Source organism: Seriola aureovittata, chromosome 5 (genome assembly GCF_021018895.1).
Source record: "Seriola aureovittata isolate HTS-2021-v1 ecotype China chromosome 5, ASM2101889v1, whole genome shotgun sequence".
NCBI classification, from domain to species: Eukaryota; Metazoa; Chordata; class Actinopteri; order Carangiformes; family Carangidae; genus Seriola; species Seriola aureovittata.
This window is the reverse complement of record NC_079368.1, coordinates 14,508,066-14,536,055: the sequence shown is the minus strand read 5'-3', so window position 1 is coordinate 14,536,055 and position 27,990 is coordinate 14,508,066. Positions and strand designations below refer to the sequence as shown.

The 27,990-nt window shown below is 43.8% G+C and overlaps 1 protein-coding gene across 1 annotated transcript in view; it reads right to left on the bottom strand.

The window, feature by feature from the left end:
* fam222aa (family with sequence similarity 222 member Aa) overlaps positions 1 to 24,244 on the bottom strand; it is a 50,747-nt gene extending 26,503 nt beyond the window's left edge. Inside the window, exon 1 of the mRNA XM_056376943.1 lies at positions 23,351 to 24,244. The gene's annotated coding sequence lies outside the window, so the exon portion shown is untranslated. The remainder of the gene's footprint in view (positions 1 to 23,350) is intronic.
* Between the last annotated feature and the right edge of the window lie 3,746 nt (positions 24,245 to 27,990).

Sequence of the window (27,990 nt, the reverse complement as noted above, 5' to 3'; positions counted from 1 at the left end):
AGCATGATAGACAAACATCTTGCTGCCTATAATTAAGGTTGAATGGTTTTCCTGGTGTGAATAGTTAAAGATCAGAAGCAGGTGTTACAGAAAAATGCATCATCCCTGCAAAGAATTCAGTCTTTCACCCATAAGGAAACATTTTAATAGAACATTTTTCACAAGACATTAAATGTGACCTCAGACCCCGAGGCTTGTATAAAACACTTAACACTCAAAGTCAAAAGTGTATTTTTAAACCCTGTCAGAAGCAGCACAAAGAGACACTTTTAGCACAAACCCAACAGCGTGAAAATGTTCATAGAAAATGCTCCTCCTTAATAAATGTTAGTAAATTTAATTTTCAGACTCAGAATTTCTTGTTAATTCCACAGTTCACTCTCTCTTCCTTGGCACGCACACACACACACACACACAACACACACACACAACACACACACACACACACACACACACACACACACACACACGCTTACACACAAACGCACATGTTGCAGATGGAAGAGAGGGGCCACTCTATTTCTCGCCAGGTGCTTGAGCAAAAAAGGTCGCTTGCAGTGCCATTTCCTCTCACACACAGGCAGGCCTGGCCCAAACACACTGGCACTTTGAGCTCATTACTGGCTATTCACATAATCCTTTCTCTGTGTCCTCTCTGTGAGGATACTAATTTCACAACGAGTCCATCCTCACAGCCCATTTGTTAAAAGATAGTGGTTGAGAGAGAGGAAAGGGACAGATGTTGTAGATTGAGACTAAAAGCTAGTCTTAACGGGGGATACCTCTGCAGTTTTCCCCTCTCTGAAATGAAAGACAATCGTGTAACTACCCTCCATTTTTCTCCATTTGCTGCTCGCCAAATGTATTCTGAGGCATTATACTTCGCAGAGAGAGACCTGCTTTTTTTCAATTCAATTTCAAGAACCAATTTTCTCCTATTATTGCCTTTAAGAGCGAGGCAGAAGGAGCAAGTCTTTGGCTTGTTTGTCATGTCCCCCTTTCCCCTCATCTCCTCCTATTAGGTTATTGTACTACTTAGCAGATGTCTATCAATGGCAGGAAATTATCTCCAAACCAAAACCCTGTGACCCATCATCCAGCTGCCCTAAAACAGCCTGCCATGCCCAGGTCAATCCCCGTGAAGGTGCTGCAGAATGTGCGCGAGCACAAACACATGCACGCGCACTCGCACTCGCTGCCTTACTCGCCGCTTGAAAAACCACCTGCACTTCACTCACTCATCAAATCCACTCACAGGTCTCCTATTACACCAGTGCGGGGATATCTCAAAAGCCAGGATGTCTATCGGCTCTTTCCCGTTCTGCTAACGCTGCTGTAGGGTTTGCAATGGGGGCGGAAGATCAGTCCCATGAGATGAGGGAATAAGCCGGAATCAAGAGGCGGTGGGCTTGGCAGAGGGCTATTTCTTAGTTAAAAGGTTCTTAAACTCCAGAGGAGATCAGAGGAGATGGCTCCCTGCTCCCAAAGCTGTCTGCCCAGATAAGCATCCTGTGTAACAGGGTGGTCATGGGTGAATAAACGGAGTGTATGTGTGTGTTTTTTGAGCTATACGTGTTTCAGGTGAAAGAAAGAGTGAGGAACATGACACTGAGCCTCGGTACTGAACCTCAGTGCTTTTTGGTATTCAGATTCATAGTCTTGTTTGTTTATTCTTTGATCAGATGGTTCCTGATTTCAAACAAAATTTTCAAATTTTCTACTATTTTTTAGCCCATAAGCATTACATCTATATTAAAGCACTAAATGATCATGTAGCATATCTGACTTAAATACAAGAAACCAAACTTAATCCCCTGTTACAACCTGAAATTGATGTTTATTAACTGTAATCATGATCTTTTCCTCTTAAACCAAGTACTTTAGTTGCCTAACGATAACCATACTGTAATTTGTCATGACCATGAGCTTTATATAACCCTAACCATACTTCAGTTGTCATGCACAGTTGCATGAATTTTAAAATGTTATAGCATTAAACAAAAAAAAAAAAAATCATGTAATGTGTGGTTGGCCAGAATTGTCTGATGTCAATGTTCTTGTCAAGCGACAGGGATGTTACAAACATGCTAATATTTCTCAGAGTAACGTATCAAAAATAGGTCATTTTGGTATCAATTTTGAAACATATTGCATCAGCATTAGTACAGCAGAACATCTCAAACAAATCCCAGCCCTAGCTAATATTTTCTCTCAGTAGATTTTACAGAAAACCAACCATCAAGCTTCTAGAGGTTTAACTGTTTAGTTAAAGTGTCTCCAGTGAAACTCCCCCTCATAGTGCAGGACCAGCCGTGGTCCGAGAGCCTGGCAGACAGCCTCCACAATGAGCAGGGGTGGAGCTTCAGCCTAATTGAATGGTGACCCTGCCGTCTCACTGTGGGACGCCCCATGCAGTGCTTTTAACAAGCTGCTGTGTCTCCCCTCTTAATAAGCCCAAACAAGTTAATCCAATCGACACACTCAAACCCTTTCTTTTTCTTTAACAAGGCACTGCCTCTACCCTCTTAATCCCCAGCTCCCCCTTCTCCGTCACCATACCATCACATGAATGGAGGGAGAGTGAAAGGCTCCATTAGGAAGGACTGGCAGTAAACCCCTTCGGCTCAGCACTTTCTACACATCCACACTAAATAATTTGCACTCATACTGTATATTCAAAACACACACACACTCTAACGCTCACATGTGCCTGATATAAAACTGGTCTATTTGGACATGGCACACAATGAGAGGGTTATGTTCGCCGACCCTGATCCACACACACACACACGCAAGCACGAACGCGCACGCACACACAAACACACACACACACACACACACACACACACACACACACACACACACACACAAACACACCCACGACAAAACAACACACAAACAAAAATTCTGAGGGGACGTTTGCCGACAGGCACGCACTCTGGGACATAAAAAAGGCATTGTTAACAAACCCTCCCAGCTCCACAAACAAGAGCCACTGATTCCCTAACAATACAAGCCCCTGGATGCACTCACCCACTCCCTCTGCCCAACCTCACACCAGCACAATAAATAACCTGCACAACAAAAGGCCATTGTGTGTAAAAGCCTACAGTTTAGGCATTATTGCCATGATATACAGTGTTGGAATAACATATTGGCAGCTGAGTCTTATATATACGATGCAGCATGTCGCTGTTATTGAGGCTTATACAGCCTTGTGTGCCATGCAGTCGTATTTATAAGAGGGTTCTGTGCAGATGAAGGGCATTTTGGCAAAAACACTCAGCTGTTAGCTTTCCATATTCCAGTCAGCTTCAATAGCTTCACCCATGGGATGAAGGGTGAGGAATGTCTGGCAGTCCAATAGCAGCGAGTCGTCTGTCATCTCTAATCAAAACACGCCTGCCTAGACTAATGTCAACCCTGTAATAGCGATGAGGACTAATTGACTTCACAGCCAACTGCTGCATCTTTGTGCTGGGCTAGGTTTCATTAATGGTAAATAACGGGCTCACAAAGCAGTGAGCCATTATGGATGCGTGGCAACCACACTTAAAATGTAGAAAATGCAAAGAGCTGAGGTGCAGCAAATATGAAATTCAGATTTCAATTCATACAGAGGCAGTTCTGAGTTTGAACCTGCAAACCAAACTCAGGTTGGGTGGATGTTTTACAAATACTGGGTTGAGGAATGTTGAAGGTCCTATGAATAATTGAGAATATTATACTGAATTAAACCATATATTTCAGCCACTACCTGAGCTGCATTCTGAGGGTGAATTTAGAGGGGTTGGAGTTGGCCTGTCAGGTAGTATTTACTTAATACAGAAAATTACTTAGTGTGGAAGCTCTACCAACCAAAGAGTTTGATTAGACACTAACCTACAGGTGGTTTAGGTGGATGGGACCCTTAGGCTCATTCAAGTACTGTCAACTTATTCGTGCAGTCATGCTCACCTGGTTCAGCACCATAACATACACTGCTTGCTTGAATCATTTTGGAATAAAAAATGCCTTAAACTATTTGAAACACTGTAGCAGGCTTCTTCCTCTACTATTACCATGACCACCCGGGCTAGTGAGGAAAACAATGCATCATCTACAGCAATCCTAGGAAACAACCACAGTCGCCAATTCCCTGAAGAATTACATGTGCAGCTTTTAGTAGGATTTACCAAAGCATCAGTTATGTAAGTCTCTACATACTGCTTTTTTTTTTTTTTTTTTTTTTTTACACCTACACTATAGGTGAGCAGTGAACGCAGCAAGCTACGCCCTTATCAGCTTGACTGACACCTGTTGGTCATGTGGTCGGGCCAGTTTGCCATGTAGCAAAAGGAATATTTGATATGTTCTTTTGTTGTAACAGTAACACTATGTTTGTGTCACTTGTGGCGGAGGCTATGAGCACTGACTTCTTTTTAAAAGTAGCTGTAGCAAGAATGACAGTGTTTAAGTGAAAACAACTTTAAACTCATTAAGCTATACATCAACAACAGCGTGCAACAGGAAATCTGTGTGGCAACCAAGAGTATAAATAAATAGCACCATTTCAGGGAAAACATCTTTCTTTAAAAAAATTTCATTTATTAACAAAAACAAATGAAAAGACAGCAAAAAGCAATAGGATGTAAAACAGGACAGGGGCACAACAACCTTACAACAACCTAGCCCTAACTAATCACTAAAGTCATGACAGAAAAGCCCGACACATGCCCGTGCTCCGTCAGTTAAATCTGTTCATGTCCAGAGCAGTACAACACAAGGTGCTCTTACAACATGACGCTCCTGCTGACGCCAGCGAGCGACTTTGAGAATCGAGAGCTTGGCTTAAGATTGTCAGACAAACTGAGCTTTGGTTGTGGCCGCGTTCCAGGGCGAGAACATTTTAACTTTATCTAGTTATTATGCAAAAAGATCACACTGTGATTTGTTCTACACACACTTCCGTGTCCACTGACTAGGTTCCTAGTTAAATACTAATTCATGATCATTCATCATACGATACAATCACATGATTGCAAATCAGTGGGTTTTAACCCTAACCCTAATGTCTGATACGACAAGCCTGGTGTCCGGCTGGCCGTAACTGTTTGGTCTTGAGCCGTCGACGAGCATTGTTCTCCATCATTACAGGTGGCATTTAAATAGAAGAAGCACAGCAATACGCAGGGGCGAACGCTGCACCAATGAACAAGCTCCAGTCTTACTAATCTTCTCAGGTGGCCTGTTCGCAGCCACTGACAAAGCTCAACAAACCACATTGGAAACTATTGCTGCAGTCTTATTGTTTTGCATCGTTTTGCAAGGTAGCAACATCAGTTTCAATCTAATACCACTTTCACCCACAAACCCTGTGAATGCTTTGACATGCTGAACAGATGTGAGGGGTAGCTGTGGAGTTCATCCCAGATGTTGAACACAGATACACAGTCGTATTAAGAAATACATTTCACTCAAAAAAACAACAAAAAACCCCCCAAAAAACCAAAACAGATTCTTTTAAAGATTTTTGTAGCAGATGCCGCCTCACCAGGCAGGACTTCCAAACATAAATCACAAACCCTCCACACTAACTTCAGCCAAATGTGAAAAATGAGCTGTGCTTTCTTGGTTTTCATGCTGGGATTTATATTTCCTCAGTAAACCTTATTACACACCATTTGTAAAGCATTGTTGATATTGCAAAATTTCTTATCCGAATGTGACACAATCCTTTATTGTCCTAGACAGGTCCATTCACGGCTTAACACAACAACAATAAAACAAGGGCTCTTTTTTTCCTCTACCCATCCTATGGTGGCTCACTTGAATATTCAAACAGTGTTCATTGTCTTTTTGTGTTTTGTTCATTGTTTGTTGTGCTGTCATTCCTCAGCTTGGCTCCTGAACTTCAAAGAAAGGCTTATGTCAATTTATGATGAAATGGAGTGAGCGGGCGAGAGAAGAGAGAGAGAGAGAGAGAGAGAGAGAGAGAGAGAGAGAGAGAGAGAGAGAGAGAGAGAGAGAGAGAGAGTGGGAGAAAACCTTCACGCTAAATGGCCCTGCCTCGAAATGTATGCTTATTAATGGGTGTTCAATAAATCAATGGAATATAATTAAATTCAAACAATGTGATTTTTTCTCTCACTTGCCGGAGCCTAGACTCCAAACATCGCTCTCTGCAGGGCCTAAGGTGACCCCAATTCCCATGGTCCGAAGGACAACTCAGCCGTCTTTCACTGGAGGGTGTCACAGATCCAATAGTCAGTCATGCATAACATTAGTGTGTTGTGAAGCCCACAAGGCAATCAAATAGTGCACCGTCGAAATGTTGACACTGATCTCATTTGATATATTTGAAGTGTGACAAAGCCATTTTTGCTCTGCTGGATATTAAGGACTATAAAAGAGAGGATGACACAAGTGCTCACAGCTAAGCTAGCTGGGAAGGAAGCAGGCATTTTTCTCTACACATTTTCTCCTCACTGCAGTTTCCGTCGCTGAGACTCGGCAGCCTTTCCCTTTACTCCATAATGTGTGCCATCCAGCTGTTGTCATCCTGTTCCCTCTTGAAGCTGGCCCTGGCCATGCCAGCACAGGGAATCCAATTGGACAGAGTGGGAGGTGAGGCTGCGGTTGGTAATCACCTGCTGGCTAAAGGCACAGATGGCACAAACACCAGCAAGATGTTCATGCTGCACCAATCCAAGAAGTATTTCTGACAGCCCAGCAACACAAACACAGAAACCTGAGAAACTCACAGCGAGCTCAGGACTTATGCAGATTTGATGCAGAAACCTGGCAAACCTAGCGGTGAACCTGAAGCACAAAGAGTTAAAGCATTGATCTCTTGTGTTCACAGGCAAGGTCCTGGTGTCACTCGATGATTGGGGAAAGTGAAAAAGTGGGCAGGTTGTAATGATTTAAAATGGCCGACGCTTTCCATGACAAAAGCGACCCGATAAGGGCTCCCGTTATCAGCGAGTTTGTCCATCCACAGAGAGAATTGAGAAGCGAGGTCATCTCAGAGATAACGGCATAGGTGCAGACTGATTATCTCCTCCCTCTCAAGGATTTTTGATACCTTTCGTTGCTCCTGTGATTTATTTGGTAGAACAAAGACTTGTTTTCTGTTTCAGGTTTCAGAACTACATGTCAAGGCTAAACACGGCTGGTGTACACCTGTTAAGATTTATTCTTCAGTTGCCGTGACTGACACACCGGAGAGAGTCAATTTAAGTTTCCACCAGGATTAACAGAAGATATATGCTGATATATTTAACCATAACAGTTTGAGGGAATGTGGAACTGTCAGTGAAATCAGGTGCAAAGCCTGTTAGCTTTTCTTTTGGAGCTCTAGATGAAGGAAGTTGGACGAAGTCATTTAGTTTATTGATGTTGCTAGCAGAGATTTTTTTATTTTTTTTTTTATGGTAGTCAAGGCTCCCGACACTTCAAACATATCAGAGTAAAAATGCCCCGGAGACATCCCTCTTGCTGAAGACTCCCCAGCAGATGAGCTCCTTCTGCTCTGCATGTTACTGCTCGGTGCCTTGGTTTGTCCTTCACAAGAGACAGGTAACACTGCCAAGACCCAGTAATTAGTGCAGATGGAGACTGTAATACTCTCTTCCCCTCCCTGCAGAAATGCCAAGGGAGGCAATCTATAAATTCCTGCATATTAATGCAATTTAAAACCACTCCAGACACCTTGCTGGAGGCAGGTGATAAAAAGGTGAAAGGCACACAGCTGCTGATATGTCAGTGACATCAGTCCTGTCTCAGCAACTTTTTGACCCGACACCCACAACACGCACACACAGGCACACACACACGCGCACACACGCACACACACACGCACACACACACCAAAATAACTTGATAATCCATCTCCTTTCTCAGAAAATGCTCTCCAAATCCCGACCTTAGGCCTTACAACTGGATCTCCATCAATAATTAAATGGTAATCTAAAAACCCATTTTAGTTGGGTCATCTTTCTGCGCCATTGTCCCTGCTTCTCTTCTTCCTCTGTCTATTTTTTTTTCCTCTTTCTGTAAGATCTAGTTAGAGATTCCATTAGCATGAGAAAGCAGGCTGGTAATTGTCTTCACCCTACTGAGTGATCCCTGGATAGAGGATTAGGCAGAGAGAAAGCCCTATTTCAACTCGGAGCACAGATGCTGCCCACAGCCACCCACTCCAGATTAGATTAGACTGCAGAGGGATGAAACCGACTGGTAACTTCCAGCCACATTAAACATAAAGCGTAGACAGGGGGTTAAAAACAATAAACTTTTGTTCACTTTTCGCCACCAACTGTGACCCCATTGTTTTCTTCTTTTTTTTCTCTCTCTTCTTTTTGGATTTTTTTCTTTTTAATTCACTAATATGCTTTTCTGTTGAAATTAGGGACTGGGGGAAGGCAGCTTACAATTTTCCTCCCTCTCTCTGATATACACAGAGTATTTAGAGCTGAATCTCACTAAATCATTCCCCCTGGGCCACCCTGTCCGTCACTAATCTGCCCGCCACCGCCCACTCATAAGGAGGTGTCACATTTCTGGCACTCCTCCATGGGATAAGCACTTCAAACACCAGAGCTTCTCCTCTTGACCTTTCCACGGAGATGATCGATTAAGCTCATTGGATTTATTCCATAAACAGGCAACCATTACATCAAAAAGGCAAGGAATATACCTCAGAGGCAGAACTTAAAATCCATATAAGCTTCATGGAGGCTCCAATTTTTTGGGGGGGGTTTTTTCAATCCACTTCTTGCAGCACATTAATAACCACAGACCTTTTTCAGAAGCTGTTTTTGTATCTGAATCACTGCAGTTCTGTACCTGTAATTATTGAAGCAAATCACAATGACAACAGAGTGAAATTCAACTGTTATCTGGACTCTATAAAACCTGTGATGCAGAAAAACTGTTTAGCTCGCTCCCCTGCCTGAGTAGGATAAAGCAGAGTACAAAATGACTGAAAATTTTTCTAAAGTTAAACAGTGCAAATACGGTTGCTTTGTTAAAAACAGCACATACACTGAGGAAAGTATGACAGGGACTTCTTGACTCTTCTTTTCACCTGTTCAGGAAGCTCTGTGGGGTAAAAGAAAGAGTGGCGAGGCCAGTAAAAAGTCTGCCTCTCACTTGCTGCGCAAGCCATTAAGTTACAACACTGCAGGCTTCCTGTTTTCATGCTTGAACACCTTCTACATGCTTTCAGCTAGGACAAGACTAAACAATCTCAAGTGAAACACCAGGGAGCAGAAACCCAAGAAGACAAAGAGTATTTCAACAAAAGAATTCTTTAAACCACAACAAACCACGTGTCACTTCCAATCCCATTTGTGAAAGTTAAAACAGGAAATCTTAAACCAGTTTCATTTCCCCAGAAAAAGGAGAGATCTGCCTCTGAGGAGCCCAACTAGACTCCTCCTATTTGTGATCACAGTGGCCAGCGAGCTCAGCTTCAGCTCTGAGGGACTCCTGCTCTATGGTAATCATATCCTATTTGAATAATGAGGCAATACCACCACTCCTGCTGCCCATTCCCCCTGCATCCTTGACTGGAGTCTTTGATAGACACTAATTCTAGCTCCATCTATAAAGCTCCTCTCATGCATTTTTAATAGAATCTATTACTTTAGGATTAAATTATAAAAGACTGTCCTCCTTAAATTTTTAATAGTTTGCATAATTGGTATCAGGGCCTGAATGCGAACCATAAAAACCCAGTTTGTACAGAACTGAGCTGCGGAACGAGTCAGACAAAACCACACAGGACCGCTGCACAGAAATGACACACATGCAATAAGGACACTATCACAGACGAGCACACTTCTGAACACATGAGTGCACGCACATGCGAGTGAGGCCATTATAGCTTTGGGTCCATTGCTGTGGAGAATAACGTGGTGTGAGCTCAGCACTGTGAATGAAGGGGACAATAAGGTCAGGGACCATGAGAGCTGCTTTGGGCTGCTGAGCTCATGAAGGAGCCTGAGGCAGGAGGAGTCACCTGGTGGAAACAGGAGACATAAACCAGGTGTCCACAGACACCTGCTGCCACTGATGTCAACTGTGACCACAACACTCACCGGGGCAAACAGCAAAAACTACTTAGTAGGTTTACAGCCTCCCTTTGTCCCCACAGTCACTGATAACTGTGTTCAGTCAGCTTAAATGGAAATGTATTTCGCCTCTGTGTTCCCAGTTCCAGGCAGATCAGCCATGAGTTAAATGTCATCTGCACTCTCTCACTCTCTGCATCTCCAGCTCAGCTCTTTCCAATAACAGGCAGAGTATGCAGGAGAGCAAATGTGTCTGAGGCGTCTCCTATAAACTATAGCCCCCTTAGAAATCTATGCACGTCACCATCCCCCAAATTAGCACCGCAGGGACACCCCCCTCACCGCCCCCGCCTGCTGGCGGCAGCTCTTTGGCATATCTGTACCGGGGAAAATATTTCACACTGTATGAATTATTAAGTGCGGGGCCAGTGCTAAGCAGTGTGGAGATAGACCAGTTATTCACAGCTCTATTGGGACGGATGCGTCGGGAACCCGGGCCGCTCGTCTATCAGATCGTTTGTCATGAGCGATAGACAATTTACAATGAGAGAATTTTTCAATTTATTCATTCTGCTGTCACTGCAGTTTTCTACCTCCACTCATTCCACTCAACAGCCCCCTCCTCCTTTAACTCCGTGTTGTCTGGTGAGGGGCCTCCACGCCTGCACCAACCGCCTGCTTCTCTGTCTGATACTGTTGCTCACTCCGTCTTTTTTGTTTTCAGCCTGAGGAGAGAGGTGGAGGTGAAAGACACGCAGAAGACATGAGGAGAGCGATCCTGCGACTTAAATCATCTTAACTGAGGTAAAGGTGTGTTGGGGACATCCTCTGACAGCTGAGGGGTTCGGGCCCCAGTGGCCAAGCTGTGGCTGACTGTGGCTCTGTGATAAAAGAAAGGAACGGGAAACAGGGGGGATGAGGTTGCTCAGTTGTGCCTCTTCAGGACTAAGCTCCTGGCAAGAGTAAGACCCCTCCATTAAATACAAACAAAAGAAAGAGAACTGAATTAAACTGCAACTGACTTATTTATACTGTCGAAAGCAAGTTAAGGCATGGGAGAGAGAAAAGAAGCTTATAACAGCATCGACATGATAAATATTGTATGTGAAACTATTTGGACCTGTACTGCAATAAAAGAATGTATCTCCCAAAACTAAATCCTCTAAAAGCAGCTTTTCTTATAGTTGATGGGAATTTTATTCAGGGGAAAGAAAGGGATCCCAGAGGGCAGGATCCTGCTTATTTTCACCTAAGAGGAAATGCCAAATAACAACTCCCGCACAGATAGACAGAGGACCTGAGCACAAATGTCTGGCAGACGGCAATCTCAACATTAATTACTGAAGGTGAAGCAGCTGTCAAAACAGCCACAGATTTCTTTTTGTTCACAAACACCCTCTGTTTAAGAGGATGAACCATAGAACAGACCAACCTCCAAGGCCCAAAGCAGCGCTCCACCACCATTTCAAGAGACAGGAACTCAAATTCATGAGAGACAAAACACGGATGATGTTTTCAAAGGGGTTTTTATTTTCTTTCCAAGCTGAATATACAAGAGAAATAGAAAATGACATCAGCAGCTTTGTTGGTGTAAATGCTCAGTGAGAGCAGTTTGACCTGTAAAGCAGGCCAGAGTGTTTCTCTATCTGTGATGTGCTTTGAAAGCCTGATGCAGAAGGGTTGCACTGAATAGGCCTTGATGTGAAAGGGGGAGATGTTAGATAAATGTCCTCACAACCAAGGCCTCTGCCCTCTTCCTGATGATGCATTCTTATACTCAAATACCCACTCCCCCTTTACACACACACACACACACACACACACACACACACACACACACAGTGCCAACAATCCCACTGAGGGCAGCATTTGTTAGGGGACAAGGTGACCCTGTTGCCTAGGGGCCTGTGAACAGGCACAATGAAGGCCTCTCATCCTGCACACACCCAGCCGGCTGTGCTGGGCTGATGAAGGGTGGAGGGGAGAGGGGAGAAGGGTGGGTTGTGAGGGGCATCACAACACCCTGCTACTGCAGTTTTAAAACCCTATTCAGGAAGCCCCCTGAGATAGCTCCTTTCACACCCTGCACAGGCGGAGCAAAATCCCCGCTTGTAACCCAGAGTCACGCAGTCAACAGATGGAGCCGCTATTGACTGAAGGATCGCGCCGGCAGAGGCGGCTCCCCATCCATCCCCGCTGGAAACAATGGGGCAGCAGGTCAAGAGTGCTGTCTCTCGGAGGAGGGGGGTCAGGGAGGAGGGGCATGCTTCGACACAGTCGAGCTATGCGAGCGCTTTGAAACCGGAGGAACTGAGAGAATCTCTTTTTGGATGATGGGTGGAGGGGAGGAGGCTCGTGGCTGCATGCGAGGCGCTGGGGCTGGTTGCCGGGGATCAGGCTCAGGTGGAGGGCGCTTGCGTGTGAATCTGGGACGGCAATATTTGTGTTTAAGCTGCAAACAAGAACAAAAAGACAACCCTGCCTTTACACATTCGCATGTTCAGAGGAAACACACACTCGCAGTTTAACACACATTCCAAGGACCAACTGTTACAGACACTCGCTCGTCTTTGTGCAGAAAAAACTGCACGTAAAGCATAGAGAACTTCATTGTTGATAAAAAAAAAAAAAAAGAAAAAAACGAAAAAGCACTTCAGTGTGGCTTTATACACGGAGAGGAGAGAAAACCTTTACCACTGCATAACAGTTGCAGTGCCCTGAGGACATTTTTTTATAAAACACTGAAGTGGATACGCTTAAAACTGGTGTCAAATATTACAAAACTAGGCCGCTATTCTTTCTAGTTATTAGAGCACATAATTAAAAAACAAATGCTTTGCTTCAACATTTGTTCACATCAGCGTTTGCTTCATATTATTGTTCAAACTCTCAATATTCTCCCAGCAGCATCATGTGAGATTACAGAGGAGTGCCAGACTTAAGCCTATATAAATAGTGGTGTTATATTGTTCTGAAGTCATTATTAATGGACTGATTTCCTGTGTTTTGAAAGTAGAGGAGCAACTGTGAGCCACAGAGGATGAACAGCTATGTATAGATGCATACACACAAGCTCATGCATATCTGCATGCATGGGTGTGTGCTCACACAGATGATCACAAAGCAGTCGTAGCTCCCTGTAGAGGAAAGTATATCCATTTCCATTGACCAGCAGGCTTGCTATCATGTGGCTCTGACCTGGGAGTCAATTAGTCATCTAAGTTGCCCTGCCTCGCTGGGTTTCCATGGCCAGACAGGAGACAAAGGCATGAGGAAAGTACACAATGATCCCATAACTTCTATATTTATATGGCGTAAACATCCCTACTACTGAGATGCCAAAAACTGCCGCCACATGTTCCCCATCCTTGAAAGGTTTGGTTTATGGGGCTATTCTGCACAGGAAGGCACTCATTACAAAGCAGAAGGTGTCAAGAGCATTGCAGCAATTCTCCATTAACAACCACTTGACAAGAAAGTAGACAGAGACTCAAAAAAGACTTCCTACCACTTGGGAAATGTTCACAAATCACACCTAATTAAACGCAAAAGCCTCGTCCATGGAAATCAAAGTGCAGAAAGCCTTTTCAAGACCGAGGCGAGATAGTGTTTTCTGTGTTGGGAAAAAAAAAAAAAACAACATAGGTTTGTGCAAGGATACTGTTATTTCATTCATGTTTGTGTCTCATTCAAACAAATTGTCAGCTAAGTACAGAGGGACAAAGGGTTGAGCTGTTATTCTTCCTTCCCTAGGTCACATCACAAGACATCAATGGTTTGCCATTTCAGAATATGCCGCTGTTATGTTGTTTGAGCCCAGAAATTGAAAAAAATAAAGCCTATTCCAACCACACTGAAAGGGATCAATAAGTGCACAGAAAAAGAAAATGGCCATAAACACAGAGGCTTTTATTCAGAGTGCCGCGATGCAGATGAAAGCACAGAATGCACCTGGAGAGCAAAGCTGAGAGTGACGGAAGACAAGAAAGCCCACACAGTTATCAGGTGGGGCCAGAAAGCGGTGGTTATATTCAGACCTCAGCACCATCTATCGCCACAGCAGCTAGAGCACAGGAGATTTCTAATATTGTTGGTTTTAAGGAGGCTCGGCCTTCTCGCCATAATGAGACAGATTCAGACCCGGTTGCCCCCTTTCCCTTTTCAGTGTGGTCTCACAAGGTCCTCTCGGTTTTCTGCAAACAATGCTGCTGGGCTGCGGCCCTTATTTAAAAGATTAATAGGATGCTGTCTTGGCAGAGAAGCAATCAGTGAGGTTTCTGTGACAGCAGAAAAAGTGTGAAAACAAGGCAAAGAGGAGAGACCATTGTCACGGTTACCAACTGGCTGCCGCAGCTCAATTGAGATAGCTGTGGCTTTCAAGCCCAGCTGTCAATCACAGCAGCAAGCATCAATGGGGTAAATTTGAATGATAAAACGATAAGTCATGAGCAGGCGATTTCCCTGTCATCAGGACAGGGGCTGTTTGAGTGTAACTCACTATGGGTGGAGAGATTTCACTGCAGCCATATGGAATTTGGTTTTGCCTCAAGTTGCTGGCTTCACCCCTCAATCATGACAGAATGTGTAATCACCAAATGTCTTCCTCTCAAACCCTGTTACAATTGGCAGCACAGTGCTGTCACTAGAGATGGGAGAACAAAATGGAAAGCTGACTAAAAGACAAGCTTTAAGTGACACTTAATTTGAGACACCCAGGCATTCTCTCAGCTCCAGTAAACAGGATCCATCAAACTTCGCCCAGAGCCTGTATGAGTCTGCAGCTGTCTGTGGGGAGAGGCACAGTATGCCTGAGAGGCCCTCAGTTATCAAGAGGACTGATGAAGGAATCAAGTCCTTTAATGGTTCCTAAAAACATTCAAGAAGAGGCACAGGAATGATTATAACACTTTCAAAGTGCAAATTCTCATCTCATCCATGTCTACAGAAACACTCAAAGCGTTTCCTCCTTTAAAGACAAATCCACCAAAAAAAAAAAAAAAAAAAAAGCATGACAGAAGCTAATGACAGCCTGAGAGAAGACGACAGGGAGGGTAAAAAAACACAAGTGAGCCGCTGAAGAAGTACGAGAAAAACTCTGAACAGCTGCTTTCTCCCCTCTTCCCTTTGCTCATCCCAGGAGAGAGTCCCATGCGATCTCCCTGATCCTAGTTTGTGGCTGACAGAGGGGACTGCAGCTCTGTTCATCTCCCCACTCACATGGCTCTGTGCCCCCCTCCCTGCCGCCGCCACCCACCTCGCTGTCGCTCCACTGCCAGGAGGAAAAGATGGTGGGGAGGGGGAGCGGGAGTTTGGGGGGGGGGGGCTACATCAAGGAGAGACTCTCCCAGTGGGTTCTCGTCAGTTCCAGGCCATTGCACCTTGCTCGCTGGGATTTTGTTTACACACACACAAGTGCGCGCGCGTGCGTGCGCACACACACACACACACACACACACACACACACACACACACACACATACACACACACACACACACACACACACACACACACACACATCCATGCAGAGGCAGATGGCTATTAATGGATACGATAATGTGGTGTGTATTTTTTTTTTCTTTTGGCTGTACAGTCACACATTTTGTTTCTAAGAACTGTTGTGATAATACGAATCGCTTCAGTAACAGATCGCTGCAAGTTAGTGACAAAAAAATAACAGTCTGATGCCTCGCAGAGCTTATTTAAGCGGCACAGGAGCAGATAACGTTCAATCAAAACCCAGCGATACGGTTGATGTGGTCAGTGATAATGTGCAGCCAAAAGGCCTGACACACTTCCACGGTCTTTGGGGACGAGCAGAGAATGGCAGGCTGCCCTTATGCGTTCAGTCTCTACAGATGTTGCCTTGGAGAGCGGCTGACTGGCTGGCTGCGGTGACAGCTGGACAGCTGTTCCTATAGACGCAGCCACAGAAGCATGCCATGGAGATGGGGGTAGGAGATAGTGCTGTATGTTTAGTTTATCTGTATGAAGTTCCCAGGACGTGCAAAGCTGTCACTTTTAGCAATGGTGCATGAGCCTGGATAAGGAAAGATGGCACTGAACAGGATATGGGGAGACAGCACAGATGGGTAAATATCAGACACGGCTGACATTATTTAAAGAAGCTCCAATAACAAAACAGATTTTTTTTGTAAATTGTAATTTGTCTATCTGAAAATGAACAGTCTAATGCAACACCAACTGGCTACGCTGGCATAAGTCAAAACATTTCATTTGATCCATGAAGTCTGTTTGAGCAGCCGTGACTTTTTATCATCAAAACAAGTAAAAGTTTAATATGAACTTCACAGGGAATTTCAACTTAATTTTTTACTTCATCATAAGAGAGGGGAGGAAAAAAATCTATTTTCAAAAGCAGAAAGGATAATTGGCTGAGCATTAAAACCACTCTGGACTTTGTGCCAACATCAGTGACTGCTGGTGATGAAAGGCAGTTTAAATTGGGGTCATGTTCTGATATCATACCTTTATCCTGCCACTTAAAAACACAGTACCTAAAATTATGGAGACCTGCAGGAGAATGGCACCGATTAAAGACAGCATATAGATTAATGTCCCGACTGGGGGAGTAAAATTTGAAGAAAAAAAAAAAAAACTGCTGAAAAAGAATTGAAATGCTGAAAACACTCAGCAATATTAAATGTTTTCACCTGCTGAATAAACACACTACAAATCATGAGTTAAACAGCTTGGATTGACGCCAGTCACTTCTGCCAAAACTCTCATTTTTGCTAAGCGGGCCGGGCTATTCATTACGCCACAAAAGGTCAGCAATTTGTTCAACTCAATAAAAATGTTAATAAAACTAAGAGCTCACAAAAACAAGCACTCATATCCTCTGGTCGCTCAACAAAACATGAATATGTGAATGTGTTTGCTTGTGTGGCTGCATCTATTTGAGTACAGTGTCGCCACTGCGGCATTACGTAGGTCAGAGGTCGTACAGCAGCAGCTATCTAGAAGGAAATATAGCTTTGGCCCATAGTTGTAATCCCGGTCAAACTCCACCAACTGCTCAACACAAAGCAGATATAGACACATGCTGACAAACACACACACATGCACAGTTCTCTAACCTACAACAACCAGGAGTTGATAAGCACCCCCACACTCAAAATCTCAAATTCCAGCTCGCACCCTCAACCCACTCTGCTAAATAAATGAAAAGACCCATTAGGCAGATTTCAAAGGCCGGCAGTGGGCTTATAATTACATATGAAATCTTTTAGAGGAAAAAAGTGATTACTCTGGATGCAAGTCTCGAAGTGGGTGGGGGTGGGTTATTGCTAAGCAACCAGTCATTATCCTCCAGAGTGGAGCGAGGTGACCGGCCATCCGTCTAACTCCGGTGGCTCGCCTGGCTCCTGTGCAAACCACCCCCCCCCACCACCACCCCCACCCCCCCCTTTCCTCCGCCGCTCTCTCTCCCCTCTTCCTCGCCTTCTCGCTCCCTCCCTCTCTCTCTCTCTCTGCCGTCTCCCCGTCCGAATACAAACAGAGATAAAGAACGCTGCAATCGCTCTTGACACACAAATAGGTTAACACAATAAAGCCGGCTTTGCCTGGCTCACTCGAGGGAGGAAAGCAATTCCAGCAGCAGGCAGGAGGTAATAAAACAGGGCTAGGAGTGTGTGTGTGTCTGTGTGGGTGTGTGTCTGTGTCTGTGAGTGTGTGTGTCCATACATGTCCTCATGTCAGTATTCCTATGTTTTTGTATGTGAGTGGAGGCAGGCACACAGAAGCTCTTTGGCCTCGGGGTCTAATATCCCACGGATTTTCAACCCTTTTTTTGACACAAATAATAACATGGGAGAAAATGACGGAAATTCCAGGCTACTCCTCCATTTAGATTAAGGAAATGGTGGCTTTATATTATCAATATAGTTGACCTGCACAAGCCCTACACAAACACATAAACGTTTCCCTATGGGTCATATGCCGGCTCTCTTGTAAATGGTCTCCGGCGTGGTTAAAATTCAACAAGTAAATTGAATGAGTTTTATCTGTGCAAGCCTCAGCTTACTCTCCCAGATGCGGCTGCCAGTCCTGGCAATAAATGATAAAAATCTCCAGAGTTTTATTAAATCGTGTTGCATTCACGCTGAACTCAGGAAAATGGTGAGGTGGCTTCTGCAATTACAATCCGGACCAGACAACATTGTTTTCTCCAGTCAGTGGAAATTTCATTACCTTAGAGCAACTGCCTTAGAATTGGGTAATAGCCTCTTTTTGTCAGGGACACAAACCGTCTGTGGGAGGTGTGACACCCCATAAGTGTTATCCATTTGCAATAATATGCATCTAGACAGTCGCAGTCTGGATGCTGGTCAGCATAATGTGCACTGTTATTCAGTGATATGGAGGAACTGAATGGAGAAAATAGCGGTCAATAGCTAATTCCTGGATTGACTGTAGTGTAATCAAACGCATTGAACCTTGATACATCCATGCAGCTAACGTATCTCTCCTCCGGCTATTATAGACAGATGACATAGGTCACACATGGCTCCATCTATCGCATGTCAATAAAAAGAGAGAGGGCTATAGCACATTTTCCTGTGGAAGGACTGAACTGTGAAGAAATCCCAATTAAAGCTTCTGGAAAACTTTCACATGTTTAGGTCATACAGGATAGCCATTTGTAAAGTGTCAATCAATTTCCTTGCTTTTACCCGCTGTTCCTTCAACCAGGTAATCAAACAGCAGAGATGTAAAGTGGTGGCCATTGTCAACAGGGAATAAATTACCAAAGCATGAAGAGAAAACATCTTATCTGTCTGATGTATTTCCTGCTTCTGCAGAAAGCTACAAAGCCCAAGGGAGAGCAGTCAACCAAAATGCAGGGAGATGGAGATTAGGATGATGTGCAGTTCCTTGTTCCATTAAAGTTTGATCTTCCTCAATAGCCGAGGAGAATCAGATATCTCCCATTCAAGATTAAAGTACACCAGCATAGAGGGAGAGATTAATCAGAGGCCTGCATGAGATAAAAACAGCCTTGCTTCTGGCATGGAAAACAGTGGCAATAAAGAGTTCAGCTGATAATGTGAAACATGGCGAGGCACAATAGCAAATCAAACAGCATGTACGGGCCTCCAAAACAAATCAAAGCGCCGACTAGACTGCGATCCGGTGGCTGAAGAAGTACAGCAGGGGCTGATCTGATAGTAACCAAGGCCTTCATTTTATTACTGGTTAAGGTTGAAGAGGGCACGCTGAGGATTTTCCCATGTTGCTCACTGTCGCCAGGCTCTCATTCCCTCTCCTCCTCCTCTCCTTGAGATCAATGGCGCTGGGGTGATTTCACAGCAGCCTGCACTGTCACCCAGAACAAATCAATGTGACCATGAGGAAGGCAAGAGCGGCATTGTTTTTAAGGAGAGCAAATTCGCTGTTGGAGAGCTTGTCAGATTTGCTTTATTCTCTTTCTTCCCCCAAGAACTCTTTGGAAAGAGCATGCCTCCCCTCACTTTTCTGGCTGGGTTATGGAGCAAACTATAATCTACACAGCACTCAGGCGCTCCATACTACTGTACTCATTAACCACATATAAACTCCACAGTTCCTGTTGACTATATTTCACATGCACAAGAGCGTTTTCAAACAGAAAGATGGACTAACCGCCCCAACCTTTCCAAATTAAAGGCTATACATTAACCTCAAGGCCTAGTGATACGTGACTTCAGTTCAACCTGACAGAGGGTGAGAGGGGGAGCGAGGAAGGAGGTCAGAGGATCATCACTGTCCATCATGCACTAAGCAGCTGCAGATAACGCCTGATGAAGAGCTGCCAATGTCCGCCATCGCAGTGGATCAGATCACATGAGCAGAGCACAGTGGTCAGGTAAAACCTTTTACTGCTGCCAAAATAAGAAGAAATGATCTGCAGAGCAGAGAACCACATGGAGTCTTGCTAACATACACCACTCATCAGAAACATTGCAGAGGTGCATGTATGCAATCACATGCCTGTAGTCTATTTTTGTGCAGCTACTTAAGCTCCTGTTTATAGAATGAAATAAGCCTGCAATGTATTTAAAATTATTACCAATTTAAGAAGAATATCTTTGTTCTCTTTTGTGTAACGCAAACTTAATATACAGCACAAGTGGAATCTCATCCGGGCATCACACAGTTGAACCAGTGTTCATGAAAATGCCATGGTTTAGTTCATTTGCACAAGGTCAATATCACGGAGAAAGCTGTTTTTTTTCTCATAGTATATATAGCTAATAAAATAGTGAAACCTGAGAACCAGTCTTTTACCAGGGGTGACCCTGAACCATTTAAAAGAGTCTGTGTTTGAGTGTTTGACCCCAACACAGTGGAAAGATCAACAGACCGGGGAGAAAATGAGAGCTGCGACTCTGACTTTGTCAGACTGAGGGTCAATGATTCACTGCTAGAATAGAAATAGTATGCAGTTTGATGTATTGTAGCAGCCAAGTATACATGGCAAAAATGTCAAGCACAAAGTACTGGTAGTGCTACCTTCAATCACTAATGGGAAATACACTAAAAGAACCATCCCTGTACATTTAATGTCAAATCTCATCAGCACCATCATGTTCAGTGGAAACGAACATCGCTCTCACCTCTTTCCATTCACGCCCGCTGGCTGAAGGGTGTGTTTGTTTCTCCGCAATCATTTATGTGTAATGCTTTTTGTTTTATGTCGCTTTCTGTCTCCACATCCCGGGCACTGATGTGAAAGACAAATCTCGCTGCGGGAACAATGGAGTTTATATTAAATCATGTAATATTGCAAAGTACAAGAAAGGGCACGTCATTTCTGTTTGCCTGCACATGAAAAGTGGTAAAACAAGGGCTGTGTGAGACTTTTCCTGCTATGAAACACTTTGATCAGGTACCTAATGAGCTGCCGTTGACATGGCTTTGAGAGAAAACGTTCATGTTGCTTAAAGTGTCCGATGATATTTCCAAGAAAGAACATTTGTGCTTTTCTAGGATATCGGCTAATCTAGAAAGGGTTGTCCTTTCTTTTCTTTGACAGGACAAGAAAATGTTTTTCAGGATTATTCATTCTATAAACGAAGCCTGTGGATGGTAAATCTGTTTTAGTAATGTTATTTCATTTGTGTGAATAAAAGCAATAGAGACCACACAAGAATGGACATGCACATCTTAGACACTACGGGGGTGGGTAGAGCTTTAGTAACACACACACACACACACACACACACACACACACACACACACACGTGTGTGTATCTACTATTTTAGTCATCTTAAGTGCCAAAATGAGTTTTGCTGCCTCTGGGTAGGTGTTGAGACAATCAAGCCATGCAGGGATTAAAAAAGATTAATACACAGCGCAGGAAATTAAACTTCAGTGACTTTAACGATATTCATGAGTGGAGCTCACTTATTCACTTCAGGCAGGCACTTTAATAAGCAAAGAATACAGTAAGGAACCCAAACACTATCAATCAATCAAAATGATATGCAATTTGAGTTGCAAATTGATAAAATGCCAGGCTTCTCTTAGCGTATTACTTTTGTTAATACGATGCTATGTTCCTCACTTTCTGACAGTTGGCGGCATAAATGATTACAGCAGATCAGATTTTACTTTCGTAATTTAGGCTTTCTTAATTTCGTCAGCAAGTGAAGAAGCAAGCAATTAACTGTTTGTGTGACTAACGTTTATGCAACACACGTTTTCAACCAACAAAGCACTAGTCATTTTCCAGATTATACTGATGACTTTTGCCTTTGTTAGACAGGTGATTGTAGAGAGGAAACATGGTGAAAGTGAGAGGAATGAAAAGTGTGTAAAGTCTTGAGACGGCAGCAGGACCCTTAAAGTTCCAATGTCACAGGAAAACAAAAGATCTAACACCAAGCCAGGAAATAAAGAGGCAAAACAAGAGCTACAAACTCCAAAAGGTAATTCAGTGACCTAGATATTAAAGCTTTTCTGCCATTTCGTTCTCCCCTGCCTTGTCCAACCATCATGTTGAGTTAAGGCAAGCATTATGCTGGGAAGACTATTTGTTTAGGTGAGGAGCAGCCGCAGAGCTAATATGAGCACAATTTGCTCAGCAGGTCAGAGGCGCAGAGTAGAGGAAGTAAATGAGGCAGTTCTGCCCCCTTGGGTGCAGCCCCTGCCTCATACATCACTGGATGTTTTATTCAATACAGCCAGGAAGGCAGGTGCCCTGACTGTGGGGGCGCCTGCCCTGCTGTAGGGGCCCATATTACATTCAGGGAGCTGCCTGTCTGTGGGGCTGCTGGAGAGAGAACGACTGGAGGTGGTGAGGAAGATCAATTTTGAGGACGCTTGTAGTCTAATGATAAAACATACTGTGTGCAGCTTTTTCACTGCACAGTCAGCATACGGTGCAGGCTCGTTTAGGTGCCGTGTGAGCGATGATGCTAAATGCTGCAAAGCAACCTCAGCAATCCCAGAAGGTTCAAAGTTCACAGGTTACTTTAACTTTATCAGCCAACATTCATATTCAAACAGAAGATGAACTTCAGTTACACTCGGGGTAATCTATTTGCATTGGAGGCTTGGGCTGCAGAGGACACATTTGCTAAAGAATTCACAGGACAATGACAAATTGCCTCCAGACCTCAATGCAGCACAGAGCATCATCCATGTCGCCGAGCACAAAGTGAAAAGTTTTACAGCGTTACGCACACATCTCCATGAATTTTATGAGTTCCTTGATAAAAGCCACTCACAATATGCAGGCACGCCATAAAAATAGAGTGTATATCATTAACATACCAGGGTGAAAAATCACTAATTGCAGCAGACACTAGTCACCCTCCCCACACGCAGTGACGCACGGGGGCGTGCAGATGAGAAATTCGCACCTTTTGCTCTGAGTCGCAACTCCTCTAGTGCCACATATTCCTGCCTGTGGTGCCTGCGGTGCAATACCCTCGACAATACACTTAATTGCTACCCATACTTGAAAAGACCAATATTACACATCAAAGCAGCTCCTAAAGCCATTCGGGAGCGGCTCTCTAACAAGTCGATTTTTACAACACTTCCTTTACTATTGTGGGTCACGCATGGAAACAAAGGGTTTAAATCTGAGGCATCGTTATATGAGCAGCATCCTGGGAAAATGGAGCATTTACAAACATCATTATTTTCTGCTGTTCCTCTATTTACCATCCCGAAAGGCTTCAGCGAGGCTCTGACGGAAACTACGTTAATGGTTTGAAAGGATGACCCGAAACATTCAAAATCTGCAAGACTTAGAAAGACAGAAATTTAAAATATATTTACCATAAATTGCTCCGTAGTGCAGACTAGAACTCCATGCAGATTGTAGCATTCACTGATCAATCTGCCAATACTTCTGTGGTCCAAATTAAAAAGGATTCATTCTGTTCTCCAAAATCCAGCAGCCGCTTTGTCGATGTCAAATGCTGATTAAGTTTATCCTCTTCCGATGGAATGCAAATATACCGGCAACCCTGCGAATTAGATTCCACACTCTAGCTTCTAGCATGCAAAGTTAATAAGCTTTGCCTTTTTTCTCGACTCGGCTGCCAATTTTTGTCGAGGGCAAAAGCGCAGGTCGGCAATTTCAGGAGCGTCCTCGGCAGGATTGCGCACAGAGTGCGCTTCGGGTTTTCAACGTTTAGCCTCCGGAACAAAGTAAAAGGTCCAGGTTGCTCCTCTTTTAGCTTGTAGATATTTCCAAATAACAGAGCTGTTAGTCGAAAGACTGGATGGTTGAACTACTACGCAGTACTCCAAAATCCTCCGCTGTTACGCATGGGTTTAAAGTGGTCCGCCTGCTCACTATAGACGACCTTATGTGAAATGTAACATGCAAATGTTATTAATATTACCTAGGCAATATTGTGTGAGGGTACCCTGAAAGAAATCAAGGCTGGGTCAAAGCAGCTGCCTGAAATATCCTAAACTGATGCGATGCGATGTAAAAATCCCGGTGATCAGGCTCTGCTCCGTCCGTCACTTTCTCCGTGGTGTCGGCAGCCTCTCTGAGATGTCTTGCCTCCCGATTCAGACTCAGATTTCCAGCTGAGGCTGTGGAGTAACCTCGATAGCAAAGCTCCGAGATGCTCTCTTTGGTGTATTAACCAAATAAGAAACGGTTAAGTGTGAATAAAGAGCTAGCTGCTTCAGGCAGCTCCGGGATGCAGTCCTGCCCTTGTGCCGAGCTGCCGAGACTGACAATAACCCGGAACGCTGCAGACTGTCAGGCTGCACAGACCGCCCACCGACCAATCACTGTACCGAGGGAACAGAAACATTCCCACGGGTTGGCCAATCATCGGTAATTGAGGACTGTTACCATAGAGATGCTCGGCGTCCAAGCGTCTGAAACCACGTTGTTTATTCGCGGAAAAAAAAACAAAAAAAACTCAGGCATAAATTGCCGTGGCAGAATGCAGATTGAGATCTTTAATCATTCTTTTATCCTTAACAGCGTTTCAGCCTTTTTTCCCAGCAGCCTTGTTAAAGGTTAAAGACACCATCCTTTAATGGGACGACCTGGGCTCAAACCTGCAAGCAGAGAAGTGCCCTTGAGCAACACATTGAATTACTTCGAGCTGCAAGAATGCTGCTCTGCAGCTGGTCTGCAGGGATAAATAAAGTATTATTATGCAACCTGAATAAAATTAAATGTGATTAGCATGCTAAATGAAGCTACTGTTTATGAATTGGTAACTTGAAAATGCCATTTAACTTAATTGTTTTGAAACTCCTGTAGGACAAATTTTCCATACAGATAATAAACATCTTATAATATGAAGAGTCTGGCAACTGTGTGATCATCAAGGAGCAACCTCAGAGACACGGACTTTATTGTGTTCTATAAGCGTTTATTTTTATGGATGCAATGTTCTTGCAGCAGCACTTATAACATGCATAGGGTCGCTCACACACATACAGTGTGTAGGTCTCCTGACTACCTCCAATGTTAAATTACCTAAATATATTTCAGCAAGAGGATCTTTTAGGAAGTATGACATATCTGTGGCTACTTACCTTTGCAGAATTCCATCACTGACACCTCAAGCTTATATGAGTCACAGAAACCTTGCAAAACACCTGTTTTTGCTAAATGTCATTACAACAGCGAGGAAGCGGAGGGTTTACTATGACAGAGGCCCTTTAGTATTCTTCTTCTACGTCTTGCCAACTGTGTCCGGTGCACACAGACCCTGGGACACACAAAGGCAGTACAAGCAATCACACATCATGGACTCTCATAATAAGCTGACGCTGGGAAGTGGGTGATGCAGCACTCAGCTTATGCCAGTGCTGATAAGAGCCTGAAAGTATTACCTCGGTCTGGCAGCCTGCTCCAAGAAATCCATCCTGAGCCAGGTCATCAATTCTGCCCTATCTGATTGCTCACCAATCCCTGGCAGCTCCATGTCGCTGTCCTGGCTTCTGCCTTTGAAATACTCTCTATGACTTGCACTTTCATGCTAGTTCTTTCACAGAAAAATAGTTACATACTGTATGTACATGTAGGTGCTTTTATGTGGTCTTACACCTACATGACAGATAGTAAAACAGTGAACAGCGGCTCTCAGAGAGGTAAAAATTACCAGAGCATTGGAGCGCTTGGCTCAGTCAATCCTTTAAATGTATTAGCTCCAATCACATCTCCGCCTCACTGCTGCAGTGGACCTATAGAGCATACATTAAAGCCTGTGGAGTTCAATCATATCACCTACGCCATGTGGCTGCATAGTCAATCAAACAGATGAACAATTAATTGAAAAATACTCAACCAGAGCTCTGTTGTGCTCCTGTGAGGCAGGCAGGCAGGCAAATAAGCCATTTGATTAGCTGATAAGCAGATGACTCAACAAACATTCAAGGCATGTTTACTGTGGTTTGATTAGAGTACGCCCAATACGCAGAAGATTGGACACAAATACGTTGTGAAAACACTCAGCTGTTCCAATCCCCAAGGCAGCATGAGGGCACATAAAAACAATGAATTATTTATGGGGGAGACTAGCGAAATATCACAGTGGATAATTTTCTGTCGGCTATATTAAATGTAGTTTTCAAAATAATATGTCTGAGTCTATGCATTTCCCAGGAATCATTCCCAATGACAGGATATAGAGCCTGGAGATTGGATATGAAATCATATTAGATATTTCCCTGCCAAGAAACCTATGAGCGTTTAACTGAAACACCAAAGCAAGGGTTATTCACATGCTAATTGGGCCTCCTTCTTTCTTAGTAAATATGATCAAAGGATATTTGCTTTGTCTCTGTTTAAGGTATTAGCTCTGGTTCAAAATGAAAGACCTCACTATCAAGGCAAGCTTTTGGCATGCCTCATCCGAGAGAGGGTTCACAATACCAATAAATCCAGGTTTGGCTTCAGTAAAAACCACTGCAGCTTCTGTTTGAATGGGGTATCTCATAAATAAAGCTCTTGTACGCCCCATCCAGATCTAACATTAGTGACTGTCTCCGAGCTGAAAGCCTTACGCTGTTACAATTTGTTCCTGAAAGTGGACTCAGTTTAATTGAGCAAAGTTTAAGTCTCCACAAACAGCAAAGTAACAGAAAAAAAAATCGATGGCAGCAGAGGCATGGAAAAAAGAGATAGCATTGATTTATCTGCCATTGATTCGTGAGGATCGCTGCATTGTGCCCTCCGGGTGAAATGCACGCTGTCTGCCAACTGATGGGGATGAATCTGAAAAGGTGTCAAGTGGTTAGAGGACACAGAGGTGGAGGATGAGATCAGGGGCAGCCAGAGGTGGCAGGGGAGGAAGAGTAGACTGAGAGTGGGAGCGAGGGCATGAAGTATCAAACGGAGTGAAGGTGGTAGACGAAAAGCTTGATAAGAGAGGATAATGTTGCAAGGATGACACCAGCACTACGCGGGGTTGAGTCTCCATAGTGTTGCGTTAAATGTCTTTGACAGAAGCGAGAAGAGATCAGCATGAAAGCAAAGAGCTTAGTGAAAGAGCAAAAGGCCTGAAGCTAAAACCATCATATGAACCAAGACACCAGTTAAAACCAAGACTTCTCTGTCCTGTTGACAATATCAACATTTTAAATGAAAAGACCTCAGCTGATCCCTATTTTAACTGTTGTAAGCACAACAGCAGACCATCATCGGTTTATTCAGTGTGAAGTCAAAGGCTGTTGGCTACAATAACACCGTGTGAGTAAGCATATATCAAATCCCACTGTTGCAAGTGCTTGACAAAGCCAAGCATCTTTTGCAATATTTTAAGTCTCAGCAATTGGCAAATAGATGTCTCCCCAGAAACTTTACACTGACAGCCAAATGTTGTTGAGGAGAGGGGAAGCCAGGACAGAGATCAGAGGCCAATCCAGCAGCACAGACCCAGACGAAGAGGTGTTACTCCCTGAACTTTGGTATCTTTACAACATCTGTCTCCTCTCTGGCTGCTGGCAATCACGTGTCCACAATGAAACTGAAGGAGACCTACATGTTTGTGCTACTGTGGTGGAGAAACCAAGTATTTGGTTGATAAAATAGTAAGAAACATTTTCCCTACAGCCTTGCTATTGTGAAGAAAGTGAAATTTCACCCATTTAGTCTACGTTTGGACTTTTCTTTTGTGTGTGTGTTTTTTCTTCTTTAATTTAACTTTGTCAAGTTCTGTGTATCAGTGTTTTGTGTTCAAGGTATAATAAAAAATGTAGTGACTGTCACTTGTTTATGTATAAAAAAGGACAAGGTGTTCCTGAACAGTTGGTTGAGAGTGACTGTGCTTTGCAACCTTGTTTTGTATTCAAGGTGGAGTTTAAGTGAAGCTGACTTGACTTGACACAAAGATTGTCACTTGTTTATGTCTTGGAAGGCTGTTTTCTTGAGCAGTGTTTTGGTTCAACCCTGGAAAGCATCTGGTTTCCTGTGTGCGACCAGTCAGAGATGTCTT